Below are 21,060 nucleotides of genomic sequence, written 5' to 3'. Positions count from 1 at the left end.
GGTGTGAGATACTATCTCATCATAGTTTTGATTTGTATTTCCCTGATGAGGAGGGATGTTGAGCATCTTTTCATGTGTCTGTTAGCCATCTTGATGTCTTCTTTGGAAAAGTGTCTGTTCATGTCTTCTGCCCATTTCTTAACTGGGTTATTTATTTTCTGGATGTTTAGTTTTATAATCTCTTTACAGATTTTGGATACTACCCCTTTATCAGATATGTCATTTGCAAATGTCTTCTCCAATTCCATAGGTTGTCTTTTAGTTTTGTTGATTGTTTGACAAACATGTATTTCTAAAGTAATATATAAGATGGCTCCCTACTTCCACCCACCTTTGCAAAAGTATTTATTCTCCTCTGAAAAACAGGGATACTTTGGTGAAAAAATTTTACAAGCTCTCATGGTTTAAGCTCTTAATAAGTGGCAAAAGTTATTAATATTCAAAAAAAAAGACAGAGAAAAGATTGAGAAAAGGCTTGAGTTCCAGGGGAGATTGAATTAGGTTTTTCAGGGAGGGTGGGATAGATGAATGGAGAGAAGAAAAATGTATTCTAAGCAGAGGACATGGTGAAAAACAAATGCACAGAGCTGGAGGGGTAACAGTGGACTGATCTGGATAGGACAGGTTAGGGGCTGAAATGGGTGGAAAATATAGTGAATCCAGAGAGAAAGGTCAAATTATGTTACAGAGTGATAAATCAATCCAGGGTGGAAAAATAAGTATGATTTTGATTCAACAACCTTCTTCATTTGCTAAGGTACAAAATAAATGAGATTATGAGATTTTGAGTATGAGAACATAGCCTCAGAGATAAGGTAAAATCACTAAGTAATATAAATACATGTCCCCTCATATACACTGATAAAGAAAAGAATTTATTAATGCAGATGAATGCTACTGTATGCTGAATGCTTCTGTTCAACCAAATAGAGAAAAGGAAACTGGGGTAAGATCCCTTCAAATGAAAATACATGACTGTCACAGGAAGGGAGAGAGTACATTTAGTAATTAGTATACTACGTTGTATTACATTGTATAGTGCATTAATTCATATCATATACACAGTTGATAAGCTTTGAAATGTTTTTTTTTTTCATTTACAAAGTATTAAGTCGGCCTAAAAAAAACCTCATAAAGTCATAAAACTGAAAGAATGGTACTAGGTAAAAATTCAAAACTTTTTAACAAATCTGTTAAAAAGGAGTACAAAAGCCAGTACAAAGGAAGTTCAGTGTTAGAGTGTCATTTGTCCACTTTTATTCTGGTCTTAACTCTGAAATCAACCATGTTAATTTTTCTTTTCTTTTTTTTAAAAAATTGTTTTAAATTTTTATTTTTGAGAGAGAGAGACAGAGTGAGAGTGGGGGAGGGGGACTGAGAGAAGGAGACACAGAATCGGAAGTAGGCTCCAGGCTCTGAGCTGTCAGCACAGAGCCTGGCATGGGGCTCGAACTCACAAACCATGAGATCATGACCTGAGCTGAAGTCGGACACCCAACCGACTGTGCCACTCAGGCACCCCAACCATGTTAATTTTCTAAACCAATAGAAGAATTTTGTTGTAACTATATAAGTTGTCGGATGAAATGTTTCCCACATCACTGCTAAAATGCTAGAAAAAGAGTAATGGTATCATAATAATTTGTAACTGTCTTTGCTTATATACATTCTGATTTAGATCTTCCCCTACTTTTGATGAATGTGCTGAATCTCTGCATGTGAAATTTCAGGAAAAAGCGTTTGTCTTAGTTTATACATCTTTGGGGGGGAGTCAAAATAAAGACAACAGAGTTATTTTTAGGAGGTTTTCCTACACTTTTATTGCCTTTTAATAAAAGAGATCCTTGGGTTTTGAGGAGGAGATGATAAATAGTAGGGAGTGTGAAATTTAAAAGAACATATATCTTGGCTATAAATTCCATAGTATGGATAGAATCCCCTTTGTTTAGATCTCTTAATTTTTCTCTGGACAGTGTATAGCCCATTTAAGAATTATTCACATGTCTAAGCAATATTCACACAGTAAAATTAAGGTTTGGTGAAATAGGGGATAAAGACCTGAGAATCTTCCAGAATACAAAGAGGAAATATAATCAAATAAATAGGACTTAAAAATCACCCCAAGCTTTACAAACAACCACTCATATTCACACTGAGACAGCACACAAAATGATGAGCACAGCCATCCTGGTGACGTTTTGTAATTTCAAAACGAAAACCATTCTACAAGCCTTTTGAAAGAGAGAATATATGCCTACAAAGAAACAAGAGTCTGACTTCATTAGATTTGACTGAGTCAGATGCCAGAAGACAATGGAGCAATTTATTCAGATACTCAGATTTCCAGGGGAGGATGTTGAATCTAGACTTTTTAAATTCTATACAGTACATACATACACATACACACATATATGTAATTTCACTTTTGAAGAACTATGTTCAAAAGGCTCAAAATCAAAACAATATAAAACATAATATACAAAAAGAAGAGTCCACCTCTGTCCCCCTCCTCTGCCTTACAAACGGTGATTGTATTCTTTTTTTGTGCATCCTCCTACTATGTCTTTATAAATCCATAAACAAATAGGAATATGTAGATCTTCCCCTTTCTTGCACAAAAGATAGCTTACTATAAGTATTATTCGATTACTTTTTTTATATCACTTAAGAAAAAATGTTGACAAACCCCACATTTCTTTGTCATTTCACTCTTCTAACTGCCGAGGACTGCGTTGTATAGATACACTAGAGTTCATATGACCAGCCCCTCATGTTGGCTGGTTGATCAGTTTCCAATCTTGTAGCATTTTAAGCAATCCTACAATTACTGCTATTGTCTATATGTTATTTCTTTTCATGTTCATATGTATCTGTAGGATTACCTCCCAGTAGTTGGATTACTAGGAAAGGTTAAATGTATTTGGGTACATGAGATCCAATTTCCTTCCTATAGGGTTTTCATTTTGGAATCCTAAAAACAATGTACGAGAGTACTGGTTTTCCCACAGTTTTGCTAGAAGAATATGTGAACCTTTGGGGTTTTTGCCAATATAAAATATAAAAAATGATATCTCAATGTAAATTAAACTTGCACATCTCATATTACCATTGAGGTGTTGTTTCCCTATCTATGTTTGAGGGGGCATTTATATATTTATCTGTGAACAATCTGTTGTTGTTTTTTTTTAAATGTAATGTTTATTGATTTTTGAGAGAGAGAGTGTGTGTGCAGGGGAGGGGCAGAGAGAGAGAGGGGGACACAGAATCCGAAGCAGGCTCCAGGCTCTGAGCTGTCACTACAGCCTGATGCGGGGCTCAAACACATGGACCATGAGATCATGACCTGAGCCGAAGTCGGACGCTCTACCGACTGAGCCACTCAGGCACCCCTATCTGTGCACAATCTTAACCACTTTTCTTTGGGGTTGTGAGTTTGTTTCACCTCAATTTCTAAGAGCTATTTATATATCAGGGAATTAGCGTTTGCTGATAATATGAGTCACAATCCCCCCTCCACAGCCATCACCAATTTTTCATTTATCTTTTGCATTTGCATATAGTATAGTTTTCATTTTATGCAGAAGTTCTTGATTTCCATCTAGTCAAAATCATCATTATTTTAATGACTTTTGGATTTTGCATTATATTAAGCAAGGCCTTCCACATTGCAAGGCTATCATAAAATTCAGTGCTTTTTTTGGAGCATTTGCATGGTTTCATTTTCAAAATTGCAAACTTTGATCCATTTGGAATTTATCTTGGTGTAGGATGAGCAACATTAACTTACTCCAGATGGCTTCGCTAAATTGTTCCAGCACCACTGAACAAAAGTTCTTATTTTTTAATGAACACAAACCGTGGGTTAATTTTTGCTTGTAACTGCAGATTGGGGAAGACTTTTCTAACCATACTACAAAATCCAGTAGCTATGAAAAGTTGAGACTGATACTTTAGAACACATCAAAAGAGAAAGCTTTATCTTTTTTCGTTGTTTTCTGATGACATCTTTATCATATGTTAAATTCCTGTGTGTATTTTGTTTATTTACGATCTTACTCTTCTGTTTCATGTGTCAGCTCGTGTGAAAGTAGGAGAGTTATTTACCTTTTGAGGCTTATAGTATACTTCATATCTACTGGGCTAGTTTTCCCTCATTGTTTTTCAGAGTTCATGTGGCTATATTTGCTTATCTTTTTTTACTTGAACTTTAGAATAGAATAATTTTATCTAATCTCAATTCATATCAAATTTAAGATCACATTCAATTAAAACAAACAAACAAACAAAGAACTTAAGGAAAATATACACATTGACACTGAATCTTCCTATCTGAGATTATGGTATGCCTTTACTATTTTTAAGTGTAACTTTATGTACTTCAGGAATGGTTTACTGTTTTATTTTTTTTTTTTTTTAATTTTTTCTATACAGGGTTTGTACATTTCTTTCTAGTTTTGGGCCTAGTTTTATGTTTTTATGTTGCTATTAAAAATCGGTCTTCCAGGGCATCTGGGTGGCTCAGTCAGTTAAGCATCCAACCTTTGGTTTGACTTAAGGTAATGATCTCATGGTTTGTGGGTTTGAGTCCTTCATCAGGCTCTGCACTGTCCTTGGAATTCTCTCTCCCTTTCTCAGCCCCTCCCTGGCTCTCTCTCTCTCTCTCTCTAAAAATAAATAAACTTAAAAAAAAAACTTTAAAAAAAGGGTCTTCCATTGTATCTTTGAACTGGTTTCTTTTTTTTTCTTTTAATTTTTTTTTTCAACGTTTATTTTTTTTTTGAGACAGAGAGAGACAGAGCATGAACAGGGGAGGGGCAGAGCAGAGGGAGACACAGAATCTGAAACAGGCTGCAGGCTCTGAGCGGTCAGCACAGAGCCCAACGCGGGGCTCGAACTCACGGGCCAGCCCGACACGAGGGTCGAACTCACGGGCCGTGAGATCATGACCTGAGCCGAAGTCCCAAAGTCGGACGCTTAACCGACCAAGCCACCCAGGCGCCCCTGAACTGGTTTCTTTATGTTTAGGTAAATTCTATTCATTTAATGTATATGTATTTTATATTCTAGTGTAGAACTGCATCATCTTATACTCGTAGTGTCTTATTTTCTTAGTGTCTTGGGTTTTTCACAAATAACATTATAGCAACTGTAAATAGTAAGAGCTTAACCTCCTCCTTTCCAATTTTGTCCTTACTTTGGCGAGAATGCTTATAGTATCTCATCATTCAGTGTGACTCTGGCTTTTAAATATATATCCATATATCTCCATATAATCAAATTAAGAAAACAAGTACAAAATGATTACTGTATTGTTGAGTGTTTTTAACAAAAATGAATGTTGATTTTGTCAAATACTTTCTCTGAATCCAGGTAGGTGACCATATAACCTATATGAATAGTTTGATAGTATTGAACCAGAGGCTATATGGGCCTTTTGTGACTAATCTGCTTGATTTTGTATAAACCTAAACCTTCTGTAAAACAAGTAATCTATTAATTTAAAAAACTAACTTGTTGATATATTTAAAGAAAGGTTGGCATAAGTTGCAAGATACAGTGTCAACTGAGAATGATAAGCAAGACAAGGCAAAAGATAGTTAGAAATAGAGGACTTGTCAGACTTTACTGTAGATAATTCTCTATTGAATCACAAAGCTTCAGTATATAGTTCCTTCTCTTTAAATTCCGTGTTATTTTGATCTATCCCCACTGAATCTTTGATGTCTAAACATGGTATTAATCAGTACTCTTAAGTAAACGAAGACATTAAAAAATGAATAAATTCCAGGCTCAGAGTTTATTTCATTCCTAGTTTGGGGAATTTAAGAATCCCAGAAGATGGGATGGTTGCTCCTTGGTCAGACTTGTTGTTTCTTATTCTGCCCTGAGTTTACAATGGGGTTGTTGCAACTTGCCTTTACCGTTTTCTTTGTCTGGATCCCTCATTTGATCCCCAGTCCAGTTACCTTCCTTGGAATCTTAGAAGATAAATTTTCTTTTCTCTCCAAAGGACCGCTCCAGAGCACAGATTTCCCTACAGCCTGCATTTGGAGAAGTCCTGCAAGGAAATTCCTGCTGAGATACCTGTTGGGTATCTTTGCAAGTCACGAGAAAGTGTGGCCAGAGCACTAATACACCTCTTTCCATTTTTCCCATGCATCTGCTTCACCTCCCATATTCCTGTCACTTCCCTGGGTTTTTTGCCTTCTAATGAAAGCATTAGCACTTGATGCTTGCTATGGACTGAATGTTTTTTCATATAATGAAGCCCTAACCCCCAGTGTGATGGTATTTGGAGATGCAGCCTTTGGGCACTACTCAAAGTTAGATCAGGTCATGAGGATGGGGCCCTTGTGAAAGGATTAGTGTCTTTATAGGAAGAGACACCAGGGGGGACACAGTGAGGAGGCAGCCATCAACAAGATTGGAGGAGATTCCTCACCAGAACCTGGCACCCTAATCTTGGGCTTCCAGGCCCCAGAACTATGAGAAAATAAATTTCTCTTGTTCCAACCACCCAATATTATGGTATGTTATTAAGGCAGTCTGGGCTAACTAACATAATGTTTAAACCAAGCTCTATTTTCTAGGGAAACTGAACTAAAACAGCAGCCATCACTTTATGAATATTGGATGCCCATATTACCTATTGCCTATTTACCTGAGCTTTTGTCCATGTTCCTGGTGTTCTTCTCTGTTCAACGGAGCTTCTTCATTTCCATTATTGAAGGAGGTTATCTTGCATATTATATATAGCATGTGGTGGCATGTACATCCGGTCTTTGAAAACTAGGTCTTAGGGTTTAACTCAGTTGGGGGTCGTGAGTCCAGTTCTGTCGGCCTAACATGACAAAAAGTAGCACAGACCTTGAGAAGGAGCTCTACTGACTCATACCCAGAGCCTCCAACACTTACCAGTCTGTCTGATCTATACAAAGAAGAATTTATGAAAGGAAGCACTTGTTTCTGTTTTGTATATCTCTTGCCCTTTATTCTGACTAGCATCCCTGAAGCCAGATCACACACACATAGGGAGTAAATACTACTACCTATTACCAACATGCTATTCCTCACGTAGGTATTGATCACAAACTTCCTTGCATAACCTTGGTGGTTCAATGAATAAGTTTTGCCTATCTAACATGACAGACTATCAAATGGGATTCTTTCTGTCTCGGTTTTTTAAACCTCCCAAATCTGAGAATAATGGGACCCACATTCTAAAGCAAAGTCTAGGCCATATAATCAACACTTGGAAGAATTACGCCAGTTCTTCCAGCCTTTGCCCCTTATTCAACTTCAGAGTATAGAATTTTGAGGCTGAAAATTCTGAAATTGTGAAGTGTGTTGGAGAAATATGTCAGTATTCTGATCTTCCAAAGAGGGAATTCAAGGGATGGAGAGGGTCTTGATGGGCCTTGATTGGTGTAGGACTCTCACCAGGAGGAATGTGAAAATGAGAGTCTGGCTGAGGCAACGCGTCAGACAAAGGATTACATTGGGAAATAACTGCCTTCCAACAGCAGTGGTACAGAGACATTTACGGACTATATGTAGATTCTGCAACAATAAATTAGCTTGGATACATGTTTAACAATCAATCCACTCAAGATCACTTATTTGATCTAATAAATGAATGGGCCACAGGAAACCAAGTGGCAGAATGGAGTCTCCTAAATGGCTAGCCAGAGAGGAGACATCAGGCATAAGGAGAGCTTCAGTAAGAGGTCTCCAGTGGGCACACCCTATGAAAATCATTTCTAGATATTCCCTAGTGGCAGGGGACACCTATGCCTAATCACATCTGTGTAAAGAGCAATTAGGGGGTGGTGACGGAAATGGGTGAGGGAGGACAACCATGTCCTCTTTCCCCTGCTAAAATATTTCCCGTTTCAGTCAGACCTGAGCTGCTGGAAAAGAGACATTTAATTTGGTTAACAGTTTAGAGTTTTGATATTACCTTGTATTGGGCAAGTCTTCCTATTTTCCGAGTGTCCAGAAGTTAAGAAATCAAGTCTGAGAGTCATCCCAGGGTAGGGAAAAATAAATCATGACACCGATTTGAAAGAACAGTGGGAGAAAATAAAGTGGGTTATGGTTATTTTTCTAAAATCCAATTTGTTCAATAAACCAGTAACGAATATCCTTCTTTCAGTTCTTTTATATATCTACATTTTAGCAAAACTGGAATGACTCCTCAGTGTTTAATGAAACCCTATTGGTATTTTGTTCAGAATAACCCGTTTACAGGATTGGCTCATGTTTTACAGAACATTAAGCATTCTACATACTTGCCCATTAAATATCAATCAAGCTCCCCAGTAATTTTGACAAAAGTTTCCTAAGAGTGGTGCCTCCACAAATTGAGAGATTCTTACACAGGGTAAATGAGGTAATGTTGACAACTTGAGCATCTTTAAAAGACATGATAAATCTCCAGTAACACGTAGCCAAAGGTGAACCTTGCATGGAAAACTCTAGATTCTCTTTCCAGTTAAGATCTTAAACATTTAATAATTTATATTTCAATAACAAAAAAGAAGAATCCATTGAACCTGATCGATTTCCTTGGGATGCCCCACAGCCCTTGAAACAGAACCTACAATCCAGTTGCAAATCTAGAAAAAATTCCATGTTAGCAAATTTATGCAGTAGAATCTAGAATAAATTTCACGTGGGAAACTTTATGGCTCTTCCTCAAGTCCTACCCAAATGTAATATGTTACAAAAATTTATGAACCCAAAATGTTATCTGCAATAATATGTTGAGAATGAAATCCAAGATAGTTAAAAAAAAAACTGTACATACTAGCAGGTACTACTTTATGAAAGATCATATTTGCTGCAAAGATTAAAAAAGAATTCTGAACCAATAGGGTTGCCTGGGTGGCTCAGTTGGTTAAGAGACCAACCCTTGATTTTGGCTCAGGTCATGATCACATGGTTTGTGGGATTGAGCTGTTCATCAGGCTCTGTGCTGGCAGTGTGGAGCCCACTTGGGATTCTTTCTCTCCCTCTATCTCTGCTCCTCCCCTCACTCTCTCTCTCTCAAAATAAATAAGTGAACATTAAAAAAAAAAAAAAGAACTTGAACCTATACATAGGAGATGGTGTCTAAAATACAGTTCTGTATGACGTTAAGAATACGATGAGATTTCTGGCAAGTGGGACCTACAAAGATAGCATGGCCAAAAATGGGATTAAAAGATAATAATTAAAAAAGAAAATAAAAATAAATTACCCCTCCCCCCACCGTGTCAAGAATGTAGATGTTTGGGGGTGCCTGGGTGTCTCAGTCAGTTGAGCGTCCTACTTCAGCTCAGGTCATGATCTCACGCTCTGTGAGTTCAAGCCCCGCATTGGCCTCTGTGCTGACAGCTCAGAACCTGGAACCTGCATCAGATTCTGTCTCCCCCTCTCTCTGCCCCTCCCCTGCTCATGCTCTGTCTCTCTGTGTCTCAAAAGTAAATGAATAAAAATTTGAAAAAAAAAAAAAAGAATGTAGATGTTTCAACAAGCCAACACACACACGCAACTAAAGAAGGAGGGCATAGAGGTGGGAAAATGGATGAAGGAGAAAGAAAAGAAAGAGAAAAAGGTTGAGAAGGAGGAGGGAGGGAGTTAGATCCCAAGAAGGGAGGAGGGAGAGATGGAACCTGTAGCTATACATCAAAGAATTAGTTACCTGTGTCCCAAGGACTTGAGAGTTGACCTGCCATCAGTTATGAAGCAGTGAGGATCTGAAAATGAAGAGGAAGATGAGCATCGGCTGTATCAAAAATCAAAATGGAGACCGCCCGAAGGGAGTAAAACCACAGACACACATATTCCCCGCAAAGAGTTCTTGGACCCAATCACTCAAAGGTAAACAGACCTCAAAAGCAGACGTTGCAAGGTACACATTAGCCTCCAACATTCTCTCAAAATAGCAGGATTATGATGGTTCCTAGAGTAAATAAATACATACAACAGGGATTGTAAAACAAATGGTCCAAGGGGAATAGCCCTATATATTGGAGCTTTGTAACAGCGCACTGTGGTTGAACGTAGAGAGACTCATTTTATCAAGTAGAAAGGTGAATTACTTACCCCGAATGCAACGTTTAAACAGCTATGACACGAATAATATAGAAATACGTAAATCTTAATAAAACATGCCTTTAAAAATTCCCATGGTTTATTACTCGGTAGAAGAGCATAAAGAAACAGCCTTCACTATCCTTAGCTTACTCTTGTCTCATTACAAAAAAAATAAAATAAAATAACTCTGGAAAAATAAGTATGAAAGTGTGATTTTAAATTAAAAACTTAAATAATGAAATGGGCCTTCACTTCCATTCCAAAAGTGAGAGTGTAAGACTTAGCAGACTAGTTGAACCAAAAAATGAAGGGGTATAAATACAAGTTGTTGTTTTTTGCTTGTTCCCTGTTGACTTCTTATGTGTGACCCCTGGATTCTTCTTGTTTGGCCCAGGAGGATGATTACAACAGTGCTAGATCTCAGTGAGATATCTTTGAACAGGTTAATCATTCTTAAGAATTGTCAACGCTACCTACCATATTTTCACTACTATAGATAATGCTTGGTGATTATAAATAAGGTTGCAATAAACATAAGGTGCATATATCTCTTCAAATTGGTATTTTCATTTTCTTTGAGTAAATACCGAGCAGTGAAATTACTGGATCATATGGCAATTCTATTTTTAATGTTTTAAGCAACCTACATACTACGTCAATAGGAAAGTTTCTTGTTTTTAAACGCTAACAACGGGAGAAAAAAGAACTGCTAATGAAAAATAAACATTTACACACATTCAGCAGAATTCTAAGCATCTCACATGTATTAATGTATTTAATTCCCCAATGACTCTTACGAGACTGATACTATTATTAGCCATATTTGACATATGAAACTGGAGAAAACTGAGCTACCAAGAGATGAAAATAACTTGTCCAACGATATGCAACTAGAGGTAGGAGGGAGAGCCAACTTTTAAGCCCATGAGACTCTTGATTCCCAAGGAAAACAACTAACTGGTGATGTGCTTGTGTGACTAGTCAAACGGACATACGTTTAATAAATGTCTCTTTAATAAATAAGAATGAGCTTACAGGACTGTCTTGGGAAAATCATTAGGGAATGAAAACCCTCAGAGATGAAGAGCATTGGCTTGGAGAAGAAGATGCAATGTAAAGAATTCATGGAAGGCCCCACGTTGTGTGGGAGGTTGTGGTGACGTCACTCCTCGTCCCATATGTCAGGTCTGACACTCCCTTGCTTCTGGCCAGGAGGTACAACGGAGAGAGAAATAACATTGAAAATGGCAAGTACATTTTGGGAAGATAGATGGCCATTTGGGGGCGCAATATTATATAGATTCATTAAGACAAATAGATCTAGGTCTGCTAAAAAAAGTAGAAGTTACAAGATATCCTAACATGTATTTGAAATAAAATTTTTGAGAAGAAGCCCATCCTAAAACAACACCTCTATGCTATGCTTTTATGCAGTTGTGGCACATGCAAGCCTTTTGATGGCCTTCAAGTTTCTTTTTTTTTTAATTTCTGACAACTTTGGAAGTTACTAAAGAGTGTAGCAATCATTTCTTTTTCGTTTTGCAATTCTGTAAATTGTTCCTTAATTCATCTTTTGAAATAGCATTGATCTAAAACAAAACCGATTCTATCTGCAACCTTATTAAATTAAGACCTTTGAATTATTTTTCTGTTGACTCCTCGGTTTTCAAAGTTACCACAAATGTAGCATTTGTTCATACAATATGCCTTACATGTGGATATTGGTTTGCCTATTAATATTTTTAATTTTTTTTAATTTTTACATTTATTTATTTTTGAGAGACAGAGCACAAGAGACAGAAAGGGAGACACAGAATCAGAAGCAGGCTCCAGGCTCTGAGCTATCAGCACAGAGCCCGATACAGGGTTCGAACCCACGAGAACTGCAAGATCATGACCTGAGCCGAACTCAGACGCTTAACCGACTGAGCCACCCAGGCGTCCCGCCTATTAATATTTTAAAGATGAAATATTTTGAATAAGATGAAATATTTTAAATAAAGAGGAGATATTTGTAAGAAGAAATTATAAAACCCATAATTGTTCACCACCAGAAGAAAATAAATAGGGAAAACACCAGATTGATCAACCCATATTTTGTTGTCCGTCGGCTAAATGGACAATTTAATAAATTGTGATCAAACGTCTTATATAGGCTAGATATAGAGTGGAATATAAGATTATAGAAGGCATGGTGACCCATGCTCCCCAGGAAAGGTCCACCATAAGCACACAGTCATCATAGGAGGAGGTATATGATAACTACTGAAGAAATGCTATAAATCAAGTGAGAGAAGAACAAGGGAGAAAGTCATTTGTGCTGGTAGACAAAAATAAATGAAGACAATCTGAGGCAAATGAAATAAAACTAAGGAATGGATGAGGCAGAAGAGTAAATTTTCCAGTTTTACTGAACTACAGATTATTATTTGGAGAAAATGGAAGCATAAAGAAAAATGTAAGCTGGATTAAGGTGATGAAGGGCCTTGAAGGCCAGTCCAGAGCTATTTGTTATTACCTTAGATACAACATCTGTTTGACTGATCTTTCTATCCAGATACTTGGCATTATCCCAGCATTCGGCTGGAGTTTTAAGAAAAAAAAAAAAAAAAAGAAGAAACATAACCCTTGGGCAAAGGTCAAGGAATATCTGAATTTGACGTTGGAATTTTTTTTTTCCCAAGGGGAGAAGTCTTACCACTATTCCTTGAGGCTTAAAAAAGGGCCACAGTTAAGAAAATAAATTATTAAACAATGTCACAAAATAGATGGCTTTTAATATAAAAGGAGTCCACTCCAATTCTGATTTGTATAATTTTATGAACATTAATATTTTAATAGCCTATAAAGTGCTGTAGTACCCTCACCCACACCCAATGACAATGCATTGTCATTGCAGTGGCTGTTCCTAAGTCAGGATTTTAAGTGGTAACTGCACGTTGATGTCCACTGAACTTCCTTTGAGGTTCAAGAATCTTTATTTATTAGTGCATGCACTTAAGTCTGTAAGCTGGAAAGTTACATAAATTTGGGAGTCATGAATTTGCAGGCAGTCTAAGAGTTCAAGCATAAATTTGGGAGTCATGGATTTGGCATTGGTTTCAGTCTTGCCAAAATGTATCTTCCTAACTCTGATCCAGTGACATCACTATGGCCTTCAAACCTTAATCTCTAAGCAGGCGCTACTCCAACTATAAACACTGGGAGTTTTTCACATTTCAGACCGTAAACCCAGCATACCCAGGAGTTTGTTGTGACTCAAGTGTATATAAAACTCAGATTTTCATCCCTACAAAATAAAATAAAGATTCTTCAAGCCTATTTTAGTAAAAATGAAAAATTTTTAAGTTTTTTTCTCTTTCTTGAGTAGGTCATGAGTTAAGGACAATCTGTCACCATAACTTTGAACTACTTGATCTTGGTATGCTTTTTTGGTCTCGTTTTAATGTTTCTCCAACCCAATTTCTCTTGTCTTCTTTAAAATGGACTAATCTCCAATCATCATGGAAATAAGTCAAGTAAATGAAAAATCATAAATTACACGGGGACTCACTAATTCAGTCAGTTTATTTGAAAACAAATGCCCTGGGGCTTCAAAGAGAGGTAACCGCCTCAGCTCCAATTCATCGTATACATTGGCCAATTTAACTTGCCAAGGAAATGATAGATGATTTAACAAAGTGAGTGGCCAATGTGACATTCTGTTCCATCCACCGACGTGTTGGGGGTGGGAACGAGGTGGGGGTCAGGGGAGGATAGAAAAAGTCTGGAGCATTAATTCTAAATCATGGTTTTTATGAAACACTCAGGTTAGTTACATTTCACCCCCTAAGGAAGTATCATAAAACAACCCCAACATTTTCAAAGTTAAAAGCTTTCAATTCAATTCTCTTTTAATTATACATACTACAAAGCACTTTAAGGAAGTTGCAAATCCCCAAGGGCTATGAAATATAAAATTAGATATGTGCCAATCAGAAAATACTCCCTTATAGTTTGTTGCATTACTGAAAACAAAACCCATCGGTTATCCACAAGATAACAAAAAATGAATTCAAGATGTAAGCGACATTATCTTAGAGGCATATTGCGGTTCCAGGTATAAGTTACATTCATCATGTCTGTATTATGATCTAGTCATGTGAGATATGAGAGGTAGATATTATTCCATTTATCACTAAAGGAAAATTGAAGAGTGGAAAGATGTCATGATATATTCAAGACCACACAGCTGGTAAACAGAAGAAAACAGATACCTGTAATTAATCCAACTTTCCACTATAATACACTAATCATTAAGATGGAAATGAGGAAAAGTATACATATAAAATACAACATAGATTTCAAGATAATATTCATTCATTTACTCATTTTAAAATAATTTTAGGGGCGCCTGGGTGGCTCAGTCGGTTAAGCGTCCGACTTCACCTCAGGTCACGATCTCGCAATCCGTGAGTTCGAGCCCCGCGTCGGGCTCTGGGCTGATGGCTCAGAGCCTGGAGCCTGCTTCCGATTCTGTGTCTCCCTCTCTCTCTGCCCCTCCCCCGTTCATGCTCTGTCTCTCTCTGTCTCAAAAATAAATAAACGTTAAAACAAAAATTTAAAAAAAAAATAAATAAAATAGTTTTATATATTAATCTGCCCCACACTTTCTTATGAACTAGTGAATAAGATAAAAAATAAAATACAGTTTTGAAAGAATCAGGTTGTGAAATGTAAAATTTTTAAAGTGGCCACTAGTTAGATGAAAGTGACATTTTCTCATGACTGCCTCCATGTCCTTTATAGAGTTGCTGAGTTCTTCCTTGCTTATCACCTTTTAAAAGTGTTTCTGAAGATATCTGGAATGAGAACTCCAAAGCAAAATTCCATCTTGAATTTCAGAGCTTCATTTTGAGGGAATTTTCTAACAATTCTTAGCTCAACTCAAGTGGTTTATTAGAAATATGCTAATGCATTATTGGGCCAAATTCCTTTTTAAAAAATTAAGTGCATTAGGTGAAATGATAATAGTGGAATCAAGTTGAAATTTTAACTCTTGTTTTCTTTTTTAACTGTGAAATTTTGGGTGGATAGAGAGCATATAGATTGGCAAATGTAGACTTAGCCTAAGAGGTAACTTGGAAAAAAAAGATTCCTAAATTCTTGTATGATGTACAGGAAGTAGAAAGCAAATGTCAAATATAAATGTAAAACAGGACAGAATAAACTATTACAGCAGATCACGAAAGTGGCTCGGTTCAAACGGGCTTGTCTGGGAATTTTGTGCTATCCAGATGGGTCAATTTGATACATGCACATATATACATCCTACAAGAGTCGACTAAAGTCTCTTATAACTGGAATGTCTCACAAGCTGACAGCTTATGAAATAGCAAAGTATTGAAATACAAGCACAGTGTGATGAAAATTAGAATAACATACAAAAATCAACTTTAATTAGTTGTGCATTAATGGGATCCAAATTAGTTGTATACTCACAAGTGGAAGCATTTGGATGGATGATGCAGACATCTGCTCGAGTGTGGGCAAAGGCAGAAAGATAATTTTATTTTCAGCTGCTTTAGGAAGGAAACAGAGAAACTATGGCAAATATGATCGGCTAGTTAAATAAATTAGATATTGGCAATTACTGTACAAAGAAATACCATGTTATTTTGGGCAAAGTCATTAGAAAACAAAACAAAAATTTAAATAAGTATGAAGACAATGTATTTTCTAAATGAGTATACAAATCACAGCTTTGGAAATTAAAATTAAAAAAAAACATACAGTGGAACAAATATAAAATAATGGAGGATTCAGGTCTATAAAATTTTATGTTTAAATGGGGGTGGGGAGACCCTTCTATCTGCTGGTTAGCAGCAGTCATGTTAATTCACATAAAACCAGAAAGATTGCTGAAGGGGATGGCCCCCTTGAACTAAATTGTAAACAATCAGGTAAATTAGCAGAAAAATCTACTGCTTCTTTGCCTCCTTGCTCCCTTGCCTCCTGCTATCTTCAGGGGGAAAAAAAAAGTACCATTGTCACAGCATGTGCACCAGGACTTTGTTCTATTGGTACAACTTTCGTGTTCTTCTGTTTCTGGTCATTGTATGTTGAATTTACACCCTGACCCACAGAGCTGGATAAAATCCATTTTGTTAAGTCCCTTCATGTTTAGGGATCCTAAATAAACTACCTTCAACAGACTATTCCTGCGCCTGTGTCCAGATTTAAAGCCATGTAACACCTGGACTTTGTGAGCTTAACCTGCTGTGACAAATAAAAATAAATAAGAAAGTTTCCCGTAGTTGACAACCCAGGTGGAAGTTTTACTACAATTTCCATCAGTCATGGGGGAAGGCTTCAAGTGAAATAAACTGTATTTACACACAAGTTTGGTCAGAGAGGTGGCTGTATTATAGCTGTATTCAGCCTCTGAAAACTGCACAGAGATCTACAGATCTAAATAAACTGAAAACAAATCCCCTTGTCCACTTGAAGTTCTTCTTTATCCGTTTACATGCATCTTTGAAGTTCTTCTTTATCCATTTACGTGCATCTTTTCTGTATCTAAATAATTTGGACCAAGTGAATTTTGCCCTAATTCAGGGGAAAGAAAAATCTGGGGGACTCTGGGCTGAATGACATAAACGCTCTGGGAGGGGCGGGGAGCCAAGTATTACACATACTCTCTCAGATCTGTATCTCACACTGATTCTGTGATTTAAGTTTTCCTTTTATTCTGATTTACTGAACTGATAGAGTAGGGGAAGTGTGACCAAATTTTTGAAAGTACCATATAAAGACAAAAATAAACCCTCTTGCAACAACAATCTAAGATAGAAGAACACTGGTTAAAGAAGTCAAGTCCAGGATTTTAATCAACATCCCCGAAGTATTTTTTTTTAACAACATAAATTTTCCCTAAGTGGAGGCATGAAAATTGGAGCTACATAGAAAACAAGACTAATGAGAGACAGACTTGCAGTAAGATACAAAAATGTGTTATAAAGCTACCATGCTTAATCAAGTGTGGTGATGTGGGCACAAAAATAAGACCGGATGAGAGTCCTGAGAAACAGAAAACACTGCGGAAAATAAAATGTTGTGCATAATGAAGACGGCACTTAAAAACAATTGGAAAAGAATGATTTAGCCATTAAAGTAACGAATGTAGGTTTTCGGGGTGGGGTGGGGGGGGGGCGGAAATGAAGTTATACCATTACTCCTACCAATCATCAATATGGTTTAACCGCCTAAACCATGTCAGCAGTTTAGCAATCTTAATATCTAAGATGGGGAAAAAAAACATGTAAAAGATCAAGAAGAAAATATATGAGTATTTTTCTGATCTTGACGTGTAGAGGAGTTTAAGCCCTGAAGCTAAGAAAAATATCATAAAGGCAAAAGCAGAATGTTCTAACAACATTAAAAGTAGAAACATCTGAATCAGAAAAACACAAACAAAAAGAGTATTAAAAGAAAATGACAAATCGGAAAAACATTACAACACACATGCTAGATTAGTGGACACATTCCTAATAAAGACCTACAAATAAACACAAAGACAAACACCCTAATGATATTATACACAAAAGTCAGGAACGGACAACTTAAAAAAAAGAAACGTGAACAGTCATTTGACATACAAAACAAAGTTCAATTCTGCCTTTAATTGAAATATCAATTTCTCGTTTTCTCTTTGGAAAAATCAAAAAGTAAATGATAGTACCTAGTGTTGTTTGGGTAGATCAGACACTCTCATATATTGCAGGCGGGAGTATGAATTAAATTAAAGCATTTGGAAAAAAATAAGTTGCCAATATGATTCCAGACCCTGAAAAATGTCAATGCATCTTGGTTCAGCAATTCCGTATCTGGGGATTAATCATATGGAATTAATTTAGAGATGCACACTAAGATTTATGTATAAGGATAGTCATAACTGCTTTATTTATAGTAGGAAAGATAACTTTAAAACTCAATAAAAAAGATGAGCTGAATAAATTACAATACATGCATTAAATGCAATAGTCTACAACCATTATAAATCATATCTCTTCACAGAATATTTAGTGACATGCAAAATTCTCACAAGAAAATCAGGATACAAAATGTTATATGCACTTTGATTTGCATCATGTTGTACCCAGACTCAAGCAGCAACAAACACAGAAAAATACTACACTGAACTCTAAGAACATATTGACATGGGTGAAGTATCAACTTTGGATTTTGGTTGATTTAAATTTTCTTCTCCACACGTTTCTGCATTTTCCAAATATCCGCAAATAAATGCGAATTGTCTTTTAAAAAAAATTTTTTTAAGTTTATTTATTCTTGAGAGATAGAGACAGAGCGCAAGCACGGGATGGGGAGAGAGAGGGGGAGACACAGAATCAGAAGCAGGCTCCAGGCTCTGAGCTGTCAGCACAGAGTCCAACATGGGGCTCGAACTCATGAACCGTGAGATCATGACCTGAGCTGATGTTGGATGTTTAACCAACTGAGCCACCCAGGCGCCCCATCTGACTGGCTTTCTAATTGAAAGACAAAAACAGGTTCAACCACAGCTTCTTCTGCTATGTGGACTCAGCCAGGTCGCTTTACCTTCTTGTTTGGTCTTCATTTGCAAGTGCCCGCCATCCCAGCTATACTTCTCAGAGGTAGATAGGTGTTCAACAGTTTAAAAACAGTTTTTAAAAAATAATAAAAGGATTACGCATATTTCACGTAGTTTGTTGTTTTATAAAGTCAAAAGACATTTATGACTCATCTCTGACACCTTCCTGAAAATTAGGAACACAGGCTCACAAAATGGTTTGCATTTTATAGTCAATAGAATTATTCTGGAAGGTGAATCTAATTGTAGTTGCATGCTCTGGTTGCTGATGGCAAAATGCTTACATCGTCCATTTAGTTTGAATAAACTAAAACCAAGCTGAAAGACTATCACGGTGTTGACATGAAAAAGAAACCTTTCTACGGTGTTCTAGATATTTTTGTTAATGTGAAATCTGAGAACTTTAGTAAGGAAAAGTTCCAATCCATTTTTACATTACTTACATTGATACATTGTTTCTGAAATGTTGGATCACGATTGGTTGTGTTTTTCGGTCAGAAATCAGGGTATATTAATGTCTAGCAGAAGACGTTGAGGTGGGTTTTGATATGTGGTAGTCCCTCATTTCTCTTTGCCAATTTCTAGCCAACATGAAGGTTAAAATTATTATGTTAATGCTAAGGAAAGGGTAATGGAGGGGATGCATGAAATATATGAGGTATATGGAAATAGAAAGAGCAAGGTAGGACTTCTGTACTTCAGAAGATCCACACTTGCATTTAACTGGAAAAATAATAACATCGCCAGCAATAACAGTGTGTAACGTTATTTTACACTACTGAATTTCAGTCACCTTGACAAGGAGTCATATGCTGAAAATTATAAATGTACCCCTTCATTATGCTATTCCAATGTGGTTTCTTTTTTAACATTGAAAACATATTAATCTCAGTGGTCATGTTCTTAATCGACCGACAACCCTCTCTTATTTGAGATCAGAGGGTCTACTATTGGGTAGAAAAAAAATCAAAGGCATAGCAATATCTGATATTTACATTTTTTTTCAGTATTGAATTATAGAAATTAAGTGTTTGAGGTTTTGAAGATTCACCAAGCTTAGATTTCACAGGGGCTTTAGAAATGTTACACGTTCACTTTTGTTGAATATCTAGGCATATCCTATCTTTAATAAAAATCGGTGAGATGTTTTGCACGGTAGAGGAAAGAACAAGCATTTATTTCTTCATTAACCTTTGCAATAGCCTGTTATTCAGTCCCTAACTAACAACGGCAGGAATTTCTAATAGTAGTAACTTATGGTAGTAGTTACAACCTTAATCCTACTTTGGTGCTCTGGTCCAAGTTGTTCATCTTTGTTTTTAGAAAGATTAAGCAAGCCATGCTTTATTATTATGACGTCAACCTCCAGACATATTCTTTAAAGAGAAATTGGAGATAGCAAAAATAAGTGTCACATTCTATGGTTCCATATAATACCCTTCTCTCCTTTAAATCACCATATTTTGTCATGTTTCTTCTGGAAGATGAGGCAAATCTTCCCTAGGGAACAACCAGGGTGATGAGTACCAATATATTCAATAAAAGCAACAGAAAGTTCTTGAACTCCTTTTCAGAAGTTCTCTCCATAGCCTGCTTCCTCCATTTTAGTGAAGAAATACAAATTCTCCTCTGGGGGTTACTCAAAGCCTGCCTTCTCACACCCCCAGCTTGAAGACTTAAGAACGGTAGCTATTTGCACAGGATTACACACAATATGTATAAAATTTTATGTTACTATGTACTCGGCTGTAATCGTATTTATTTCGCAGACATCGGTGCCTTTTCTCACACGTAGGTAAAGGCGGCAGAAGCTTGTACGAGTGCCCACCATTTGTATTTGGACACACCTGAAGAGTCTTGGTATCATGTAGAGGCAAGTTCAGAGCTCATTTGCTGAGCAATTCAATCAGTACATTCAATTAATAGTAAAAAGATTTTTTACCATTGGCCATTATTGAGTTTGTTAGGAAATAATCAGTTACGTTAGAAAGAGCATAGACCTTAGAGCCAAGTAGTACCTTAATTTAATCTCAGCTGTAATTTATAGGCTCTAGGACAGGGTACATGTTACTTAACCATTCTGATCCTCAGGTGTCTTCGTCGGTAAATAGCTACAGTTTGGGGGCAGGGATTAAATGTGATCAAGTATGATAGAGTGATGCATGCACAATACACACTTAATAAGTGGGAGTGGGGTTTTAAATACTTGGTTAAAATACACCAGAAAATATATAATTGGCTATTCCTCCTATTCATTGAAAATCTGTACCTTTCTTATCCAAAACACTCGGAGTATGCAGTGGTTTTTAAGAAAAGTTGTTCAAATGTTCAAATTTTAAGTAATATAATAAGACATATAACTGGTACCT

The 21,060-nt window shown here is 36.6% G+C and overlaps 1 long non-coding RNA gene across 1 annotated transcript in view; it reads right to left on the bottom strand.

Annotated features, from left to right (window-relative positions):
* The window catches only part of LOC122216926, a 55,707-nt gene extending 48,451 nt beyond the window's left edge, over positions 1 to 7,256 (bottom strand). The window contains exon 1 of the long non-coding RNA XR_006201192.1: positions 6,662 to 7,256. This is a non-coding gene — a long non-coding RNA (uncharacterized LOC122216926). The remainder of the gene's footprint in view (positions 1 to 6,661) is intronic.
* Between the last annotated feature and the right edge of the window lie 13,804 nt (positions 7,257 to 21,060).

This window comes from Panthera leo, chromosome B1 (genome assembly GCF_018350215.1).
Source record: "Panthera leo isolate Ple1 chromosome B1, P.leo_Ple1_pat1.1, whole genome shotgun sequence".
NCBI lineage: Eukaryota > Metazoa > Chordata > Mammalia > Carnivora > Felidae > Panthera > Panthera leo.
The sequence above is the reverse complement of the archived record's forward strand: the minus strand, read 5'-3'. Positions and strand labels throughout refer to the sequence as shown.